Raw genomic sequence first — 10,471 nt, 5'->3', positions numbered from 1 at the left:
GTCAGGCAGTGTTCCTCCTAAACCAGCTGCGAGGAGGGTACATAGAGTAATTAATGTGGATATAAACTCTCATATTAAAAATTCAGAGTGCAGTTGTGGCCCAAGCCAAGGAAACTCCAAAGACACATCAGAGATAAGCAGCCTTCAGAGAGTCATACTGCTCTGAAGATATACATAATTTTCTGAAGTAGAATCTTCCTTTTATGAGCTAAAGCATAAATCCCCATTTTTGCCAGTTGTTCAGAATTATCAGGTCAGAATAACTACTTTAAGTAAACATTCATAATGTTTTCATTATTTTATGTGTAAAGAGCTGTTCTGATTCAAATATATAACCTATAACTTTGCAAATCGTTGTTTTCATCATTACTGTTCATATGCTTTTACTACAAAAGCTCACTGTTGCTGATCTATGGTATTTTTCTTGCCATCTGGTTATTTGCTAAATCTATCTAATCCTTTTGCCCTCTGTATAACATTTCAATTTAGAAAGAAATATCAATATGTTGACTCCTGTGCTGAGAATACTTTTTATAGTGAAAAATCTAATGGCATATTCAATCACCCTATTATTGTTATCAGTATATCTGGATCCAGTGGTAAATGTCTTGAGAAAGCTAAAGTCTTGAGGAAAAAAAGTGAGGTCATCCACAGGGGATACATATATAGTGATTATTACTGGGCTCATGTTTTCAATTTAATCACTCCCTATGATCCATTTGCCCTAAGGATATGACTATTGAAACAAAATTATTTCACTTATACTCCTGTTAATGGGAACTGTAATTCTAGTCAGCAGCCCTTTGTGTTACAAAAGACTAAACCTCTTCCTAATCATTCACAAGGTTTAGGAATGAATTAAAATTCAAATAAAATTTCTTCCATAGGTAATAGAGCACGTGACCCTTTTATGATAAACTATAATGCTGGGGTGCATAATACAATTGCTCCATCATTTGCTATTCCCAGAAGTAAAACATATAGTAATAGTAATATATGCTGCTCTATGTATTTCATACAACACTACCTAATAACACATCCTTTTATTTTCTCGACATTGACTTAAAAGTATTACAAACTTCTATATTCAAGAAAGAATATTTTCATAGTCAATCTTCTTTCAATCTCTCTAGCATAATGTTCCTTAGAATTATTCTTTATCACAAGACAAAATAGGTCCCAAAAAAAGTTCAGGTAGTCATCTGTTTCTTTTATTCTTCTATTTACTTTGCTTCAACAAAGCAAACACCGTAGGATCAGAGCTGAGAAAAATGAGACATCTTTGAAGTGGCTTTCTTGTTGTCTCAGCCCACCAGTCAGAACAAAGATACTTTTCCACTAGCTGTGGGTCCAAAAGACAAGATTCTGAGTGCCTAAATCCAAGAGCATCTGTCTGTCACGATAGCTCACAGCAGCCACTTCCTCCAGCACCAGGCCCAGTTCACTTCCATATTTCCCTGAAGATACAAGCAAGAAGACACTCCAGGAAAACGTGTGTAGTAGCTGGACACCTGACCTTGCCTCCTCCCACCTGTGGAGAATTGGGCCAGGCCAGTCATGAGCCTCAGACTCTCTCTTGCCTTTGACACAGGTCTCACCTCTCCTGCTATCTGGGTCCCACTGTGGTCCCGCTTCTTCTCTGGGGTGCCTCCAGGTTAGAGGCAATCCTAGCACCAGCTTCCCAAGAGAAAAACAGGCAGAAATACAGATAAGTGAATGCCTTCGGGCCAGCCCCTGATCAAAGCAGGATCAAATTGTCCACTTCCTGCTTCCTTTCCTCACGTTGATCCCCAGTCCCCACTCAAACCAGGCCTGGCCTGGCCTTCCAAGTCTCTGATAACCTGCCAATGAGAAATATTCCTGGCATATCTTATCACAGTTTTGCCTCACCATAACTGCTTGTGGAAGGGAAGAGCGGAAGGGGAAGGGAAGAAATGAAAGGACAGAAGATAGCAAGGAAGGAAGTGGGGGCTGGGAGAGAAAGCAAAGGAGGGAAGGAGGGAAATGAGAGTGTATGCTGAAAACACTCCCAGCTCAGCAACCTCAGATAAATCCAGCCCTCGGCCTTAAGCATCTTTCACTAGATGGGATGGGACTGTTTGTTCAGTTCAGTTCAGTTCAGTCGCTCAGTCGTGTCCAACTCTTTCTGACCCCATGAATTGCAGCACACCAGGCCTCCCTGTCCATCACCAACTCCCGGAGTCCACTCAGATTCACGTCCATCGAGTCAGTGATGCCATCCAGCCATCTCATCCTCTGTCGTCCCCTTCTCCTCCTGCCCCCAATCCCTCCCAGCATCAGAGTCTTTTCCAATGAGTGAACTCTTTGCCTGAGGTGGCCAAAGTACTGGAGCTTCAGCTTTAGCATCATTCCTTGCTGTTGGTAACTCCAACAGAGCCATCTTTTCTGAGGTGGGTCTATGGTTAGTTTTGTTGCTCACTGAATACGTTCAAAATTTTCAAGCTATTTTTCTTTCATCAAGATAAAAGAGAAAACAAAAAGCAATAAATGATAAAATGGAAACCATTAGAAATTTTAAAAAGCAAACATTGACCTCCCAAGGTAACACTAGTTTGTCAAAACCAAACTATTTTATATATTTATTAAAATCATACTTCAACTGGAATCCATTTTAGACCTTGATGATTCCAGGAATCATTCAACCAGGATGTCTGGTTGAGAACTAAACTTAATGAGTGTCATTGGGGATAAAAGAGGAGGAATCAGATACTATTCAGGGTTTAACAAAGGGAGAAGAACCAGCCAAAATCGTGTGTGTACGTTAACAAGGAATTGGTTCCTGCAATTGTGAGGACCAGTTAAATAACTCCATAGGGTCGACATTCAAAAAAGAGAAGAAATGAAAAAGCTGTTACCTGTGAGCACGGGCTGAAGCTCCTGTCCACAGGCAATCACAAAGAAAGATTGCAAGCAGGATGAAGCCGCCAAGGCACAAGCTGAAGTTTACTGCCCCCAGGCCATTAAGAAGGGGAAAGTATAAGCAGGCTGCAATCCCAAGATCCAGGGTGTTAGTTGTTAAGTCGTGTTCGACTCTATGACCCCATCGACTGTAGCCCGCCACACTCTTCTATCCATGGGATTTGCAAGGCAAGAATACTGGAGTGGGTGGCCATTTCTCCATGGGATCTTCCCAACCCAGAGATCAAACGTGCATCTCCTGCCTTGCAGACAGATTCTTTACTATCTGAGCCACCAGGGAAGCAAAATCCAGTGAAGAAGAGCAAATGCAGACCCAGCAGCTGCTGGAGTCTTGAGTCCAAGGAGGGCCTCTTTGAAAGGGCTCACTTGACTAGGCCAGGCCCACCCAGGGTAGTCTTCCTTCTGATTAACTTCAAGTCAACTGATTAAGGACTTCAAACTTCAAACTCCTTTGTTGTAGCATCTAAATTAGTGTTTGATTGAATAGCTAAGGACTATTGTTCAGTACAGCCAAGCTGACACATCAAGAAGCTATCATACCCACTGTCCCCTAAAACTAATTGGGGAACTCTACTAGTCTACATTTATTCAATGCATAAGCATTTACTTTATGCAAAGCCCCATGCTATGCACAAAGGTTCATATAGTCAAAGCTATGGTTTTTCCAGTAGTCATGTATGAATGTGAGAGTTGGACCATAACGAAAGCTGAGTGCCAAAAAATTGATGCTTTTGAACTGTGGTATTGGAGAAGACTTTTAAGAGTCCCTAGGACTGCAAGGAGATCAAACCAGTCAATCCTAAAAGAAATCAATCCTGAATATTCATTAGAAGGGCTGATGCTAAGGTTGAAACTCCAATACTTTGGCCACCTGATGCGAAGAGCTGATTCATTAGAAAAGACCCTGCTGCTGGGAAAGACTAAAGGCAGGAGAAGGGGACAAGAGAGGACAAGATGGTTGGATGGCATTGCCAACTCAACAGACATGAGTTTGAGCAAACTCCGGGAGATGGTAAAGGACAAGGAAGCCTGGCTTGCTGCAGTCCATGGGGTCACAAAGAGTCGGACACAACTAAGCCACTGAACAACAATCATGCTATGCACTAGAAGAAACTGACTTTATTCTACAGAATCCTACAAAAAGGCTTCTGAAAGTGAGGCACCAGCAAGAGCAGAAATATTTAATGAATCACTTTGCTATACAGCAGAAATTAACATAACATTGTAAAGCCACTATACTCCAGTAAAAATTAATTTTAAAAATAAATTTTTAATTAATTTTAAAAAACAGAATTAATGACAAGGAGCAAAAGATTTAAAAATAAGATACATACAGATTTTTAAAATTATATTAGGAACCAGTGCCAAAAAAAAACCCCACCTGATTTCCATTAAAATAAAGAGAGGAAAAGACATTCACATTAGTATGGTATCAAAGTCATGTTTACATTGGCATGTAATAACATTCTCAGAGTACAGACTATGGCTTAGTTTTGCTTTTCCCAATGACGTTTTCTCAAGTTTTAAAAATTTATAAATACTTAAAATATGTTAAAGAGAAAAGCATACTTAAGAGTTTGTGAGAGGAACCACTCCAATTCCAGACTATAAAAATTAAATTAACCCTCAATAGAACTGCATGTTATAAAAACAACATGTCTATCATTATTATTCTGGTTGTGCTCAAGAGAATGAAAGATAATGCAAAAATACAGCACAGGAAAAAAGTGAGGAAAGAACAAAGTCATGAAGATCCTGCATATAATTAGTTGTGAGAACTGTCACACTTAGGAATACTGATCCCTCTGTGTTTAACAGTGTAACCTGCACAAGAGTGGGCTTCCTGGAGTCCGCCTGAGCACAGGGTACATCCTAAGTCTGTCTCTCCCCTCCCAGATCCTCTTCGTCATAATCCCTGATTTATTCACTCTTTTTTTTTTTCTGCATCTTTTTTTTTCTTTTGAATTTTTATTGGGTTATAATTGATTTACATTGTTTTATTAGCTTCGAGTGTACAGCAAAGTGAATACATTACACATATACGTATATCACTCTTTTTTTAGATTATTTTCCCATATAGGCCATTACAAAGTATTGAGTAGAGGTCTATATGATATTTAGTAAGTTTTAATTAGTTATCTATTTTATATATTTTATATATAGTAATATTTATCTGTCAATCCTAATCTTCCAATTTATCCCTCATCCTTCTACACTTGATAGCCATGTTTATTCACTCTTATTGTCTGTCTGTCTGTCTGTTTCCCTCTCCCTCCCCCTGCTCTACTCTCTCTCTTCTTCCCTCCCTGCTTCTGCCCTTGAATCTCTTTGTCCTCTCCTCTCCTTTCTAACAGAGTGTGGGCTGTCATTTCAGTCGTGTCTGACTCTTCGCAACCCCATGTTCTGTAGCCTACCAGGTTCCTTTGTCCATGGAATTCTCCAGGTAAAAATGCTAGAGTGGATTGCCATTCCCTTCTCCAGGGTATCTTCCCAATCCAGGGATCAAACCCACATCTCTGACATCTCCTGCTTTGGCAGGCAGGTTCTTTACAGCTAGGGCCACCTGGAAAGCCGCTGACATAGACTAACCGAGATTATTCCTAACTCTGCCTTTCTGCTCCCCACTCCCCACCCCACACCTCAATCAGCACAACAGAGGCCCTGTCTCAGGCCAAGAGACCAAAGAACCATTCCTCCGTGGAAGGTAAGGGGAGCAAACAGTTGCAAATACCCATTACTTTATATAGTTTTTTCCTGACAGAGCAGTAAATCTCCAATGAATTTGCAAGTAATGAATCAGAACTAGTTCTTTCATTTCTCAGACACAGGGGAAAAAAAATAAAAAAGCCAGGAAAAAAAAAGATAAATATACCCATCCCAGGTGTCACACTGAAATTTAAAAAAATATATGTTTTATTTGCTCATTTGCTGAACTGCTGTTAAGATTTTTATTTCTCTGGATGAAATACCAGGTATTGGGGACCAAAAAAGATACAGGTTTATTCTTTATTGGATTATGTTTAAAGTAATAGAAAAGGAATCTTAAGGCTGGGAATGGTTCTGAGATGGAAAAAAATAAAAATACAGAGTTGATGACCAGCATTATTCGTGCCTGAGATGAAAACCAGATTTGTTACAGCTGACTCTCAATTATTTCAGGAGCTGACTGGGCAATTTGTGAATTAACTGGAATCTCTGCTTCTCTTTATGCCTCCCCTTCAGGGCTCTTGGCCACGGCACTGCAGGTCGGGACTTTTGCAGGAAGGTGAATACAGAGGAGAGAAGCCATCAGTCCATTCTGCTTGCCTGCTACTTGCTAAAAAGCTTAGTGAGATTGAAAAAACAATAAAATCAGATGTGTAGATGTGGGGGGAGGGCACTTCAATTACCTCTGCTAGTCCTGTCCCTCGTTATTTTTCACATTCAAGCATAGGTTTCATATTCAGACATGTAATTTCATCATCCAAATTCATTACCCAGGCTGAATTAAAGCAAAACTTTATATCAACAAGTTAATATTTAGTGTAATAATTTCAACATTATAAGTCAAAGGAATAAGGTTCAATAAAAATATTTAACATTTTTATACTAGAATTAAGATGGCCCATCCTACTTATTCACTCAAGATTTTCTCTTGAGATGTTTATTTCTTGAGGTGCAAAACCTTCACTGTTCATTCAAAAAATTGTATTTAAAAATTTTTTAATGTTTGTCAAAACCTTTAATGCCTGCCTTATTCAAGCACAAAATAATATATACGCAGTAACGAAATACAAGAAATGGAAAGTCTTGAGAACTCAGTTTAGAAATGTGTAAGGAAAAGAGACTGAAAAGAAAGACAAAAGTTTCTTTGCATGAAATAAATTGGTGTCAGAGTTCCATAATGCTGGATGCTTCCCTGACCTTATCCGTGTGTGTACAGGTGATACGTCTCACTCCTGTATTCATTCACTCATTCATTTAGTAAGCATTTCTTGACTATCAACCCTATGCCAGGCATTGTGCTAGATACTGAGGATACAGATATGAGATAAGACACATGGGAAGAATGTGAAGGGCTACAGATAGGAAGAATGGTAGCTGTGAGGGTTTTGAACAGCATGTTGACAGAGGCTGGTTCAGGAAAGTGCCCAAGGACCTCAGTAAGCAGTGTTTTGTTGAGTTGCTTATGAAAGAAAGGGGACTCGTGTACCCGCAGCAGGGAGACTGTGAGCGTGCAGACTCTGAGCTTCTGTGAAACGCCAGAGCACATAGTGAGCCCTATCCAGAAACAAGCTGACAGGAAGAGAGAAAACCAGTGACAGCCGGCCTGCCGTGGACCTCTGCTCCCAGCAGTGGTCCACATTTTCCTCCCAGCAATGGTCCACTGCCCTCCTGATTGGGTTTTTGCCATTATATATATACAATAGCTCCCTGCTGAATCTACCCACAAGCAGTTGCTTCTCTATCACTAACCCAGACCATGAAGGAAGCAGCAAGTCTATCTGGGGCCTCCACGCCACCACCCGACGGGGACTGTCGTGGTTCCTGTGGCCCTTAGCCGACCCAGCACCTGGTGTGTGAGAACCGAGCCTAAACATCTGAGTGGCCCTGCTCTGACCTCCCACTCCAGTCTGTCCAATACCACTGTCTTCTCCTATTCAACAGTCATTAATTCAGGTCTTCCTTCTATACATATTTACTGAGCACTTAGTATGTGCCAAACACCATACTGGTGCTGGGAATCTAGAGATAAACAGAACTGAAGCGGTCCAGTCTTCTGGAACATTCATTCAGGAAGACAGTTTCTAGAACTGGAGCTCCTATCCTCAACTGAAAGTCATTTGGCTCAACTCTGAAACCACACGCTCACTAGCATTCTGCCTAGGAGGTGCCATGCTCCCTTATACAGTCATGCTGTTGCTGTTTAGTTGCTAAGTCATGTCTGACTCTTTGTGACTTCATGAACTGTAGCCAATGAGGCTCCTCTGCCCATGGGATTTCCCAGGCAGGAATACTAGAGTGGGTTACCATTTCCTCCTCCAGGGTATCTTCCTGACCCACAGGTCAAACCTGAGTCTCCTGCTTAGCAGGTCTATTCTTTAGTACGGAGACACCTGGGAAGTATACAGTCATGGTCAGGCAATAATATGGAGCTGTGGGAGGAGAGAGGGGGAAATGGTGATGTGAAATGAAATATTTTCTGCTCTTCACTCTACTAGTAAACAAGCCTTTTCCAAATGCAAATTTCTAGCCCAGGTGAAACAAAGCCAGCTATTTGGAGGCTATCAGCTACTTCTTCCCTGGTAAGCTCTAAGGAGCTAGGCAGGGACAAGAGAGGTGGCCATCTGCCATGTCACCATCTCTTATGGTAAACAAGGAATTAGTAGGTGAACAATAAAGAAAGCAGGATTGGCCTCAGACAGCTAGATGCATATGAAAGAAATGATTTCAGCAAGCATGGATGCTTGCATCTTCCCAGACATAGAAGATTGCTAAATCTCTTCATGTGAGAGATTTAGTTCTCTCTTAATTAACAGTGGGCTTCCCTGGTGTCTCAACTGGTAAAGAATCCACCTGCAATGTGGGAGACCCAGGTTTGATCCCTGGGTTGGGAAGATCCCCTGGAGAAGGGAAGAGCTATCCACTCCACTATTCTGGCCTGGAGAATTCCATGGACTATATAGTCCATGGGGTAGCAAAGAGTCAGACGCTACTGAGTGACTTTCACTTTTACTAATTAACAATAATCTTTTCATATTCAGATTGACTGCCCCTTGAGCCAAACTTGTATATAGTCTGGCCCCTCCCCTCCTTCCTCGGAATGAGCTCTCTCAAGGTCATCTGAGGTCTTTTGGGCTCCAGTCCTAACATTCCCGCTGAATAAAACCTAACTCTCAACCTTTAGGTTGCACATATTTTTTTAGTTGACAGTCATTTTCACTTTTAGCTATGGAGAAGGCTGTATCACCAAGCCAAGAGAATGATCTGAAAACAAATCTGAACGTACCTGGGACCCATGGGCCATAATACTCAGTCATCTACATCACCAAATCAGAGAAGAGTTTCTGATAACAGCTCAGGCAGCCACTGGGCTAAAGGTAAGAGATAGGTCCAGCAGACAGGTGGGAGAGGAAATGGAAGAAGTCTAACCCAGCACAGCGGAATAGCCAGGTCCTCTGACCTGCTATGTACCTCAGCTTCTCCATTTGTAAAATGGAAACAAAAATACAGGCATACTTGGGAGATATTGCGGGTTCAGTTCCAGACCACCATAATAAACTGAATATCGCAGTGAAGCAGTCACATATTTTTTTTTGTTTTTCAACACGTATACATGTTATGTTTATACTATATTAAGTCTATCAAGTATGCAATGGGCGTACCACATGGCTCAGATGGTAAAGAATCCTCCTGCAGTGCAGGAGACCTGGGTTTGATCCCAGGTTTAATTAATATACCTTAATTAACTTTCTTGTTAAAAAATACTAACCAGTGCTCGCTTCGGCAGCACATATACTAAAATTGGAACGATACAGAGAAGATTAGCATGGCCCCTGCGCAAGGATGACGCGCAAATTCGTGAAGCGTTCCATATTTTTGTTCAGGTTTGGGAACGCATGTACACCCGTGGTGGATTCATGTCAATGGCAAAACCAATACAGAATTGTAAAGTAAAATAAAAAATAAATAAATTTTTTAAAAAAATGCTAACCATCATCTCGGTCTTAAGCAAGTCACAATCTTTTTACTGGTAGAGGGTTTGAAATACGGCAAGAATTACCAAAATGTAACACAGAGATATGAAGTGAGCAAATGCTGTTAGTAAAATGCTTGATGCAAGGTGGTCACAAACCTTCCATTTGTTTTTAAAAATACAGTACCTGCAAAGTGCAATAAAAGGAGGTCTGCCTGTAGTATACTCATGAGGGTGTTGTAAGGATTCAGTGACTTAATGCATTTAAATTATGGTGCCTGAAACACCATAAGCTCCCTAATAAATGTTAACTTTTACTGTTCCTCTCCCTGGGGAGGTCAGAGAAACCAATGAAGAAGGCTTCTTTGAGCTCAGTTTCAAGGGAACTTTCTCTTCTGCTCCACAGACTACATGCTGCATGACATACTCATAAGAAAACAATTAAGGTGCGATAGCTTCCCTTGGTAGATAACAAGGCTGACAAGCAGTCAGAATCTTCAGGCAAAGTGACATGAAAAGTTCTTTGATAAACTATAAGATATTAGGAATGTTGAGTGTAAGATGGGCAGGAGGACCTCTCATGGAGCCAGGCAGAGGGGCTGGTGGTGGGAAACCCAGCCAGCTTCTCACTTCACAGGCCCAGTCTTGGCCTTCCTGGAATGGAGTTGCTAGTAGCTCATCTTCCTGAAGAAAACCCTTTCTTTCTAACTGCCCACCATTTAAAGGGATCAATCTGTTTTAAAAATTGAGTAACACCAACTTACACTTCCAAGGTGTTGCTTGGCACAGTCTTCTATATCTTGCTTCTTTCAACTCTGTAAAATGTTTTCCTTCCATGAAGCATTTTCAGGCGCT

At 41.0% G+C, this 10,471-nt stretch overlaps 1 non-coding gene across 1 annotated transcript; it reads left to right on the top strand.

The window, feature by feature from the left end:
• Positions 1-9,414: 9,414 nt before the first annotated feature.
• Positions 9,415-9,521, top strand: LOC120859003. The gene has a single exon (XR_005720018.1). It is a non-coding gene; the product is annotated as a U6 spliceosomal RNA (small nuclear RNA).
• Positions 9,522-10,471: the final 950 nt, after the last annotated feature.

Source organism: Oryx dammah, unplaced genomic scaffold (assembly GCF_014754425.2).
Source record: "Oryx dammah isolate SB20612 unplaced genomic scaffold, SCBI_Odam_1.1 HiC_scaffold_29, whole genome shotgun sequence".
Classification (NCBI taxonomy): domain Eukaryota; kingdom Metazoa; phylum Chordata; class Mammalia; order Artiodactyla; family Bovidae; genus Oryx; species Oryx dammah.
This window is presented reverse-complemented; position numbering and strand designations above follow the sequence as displayed.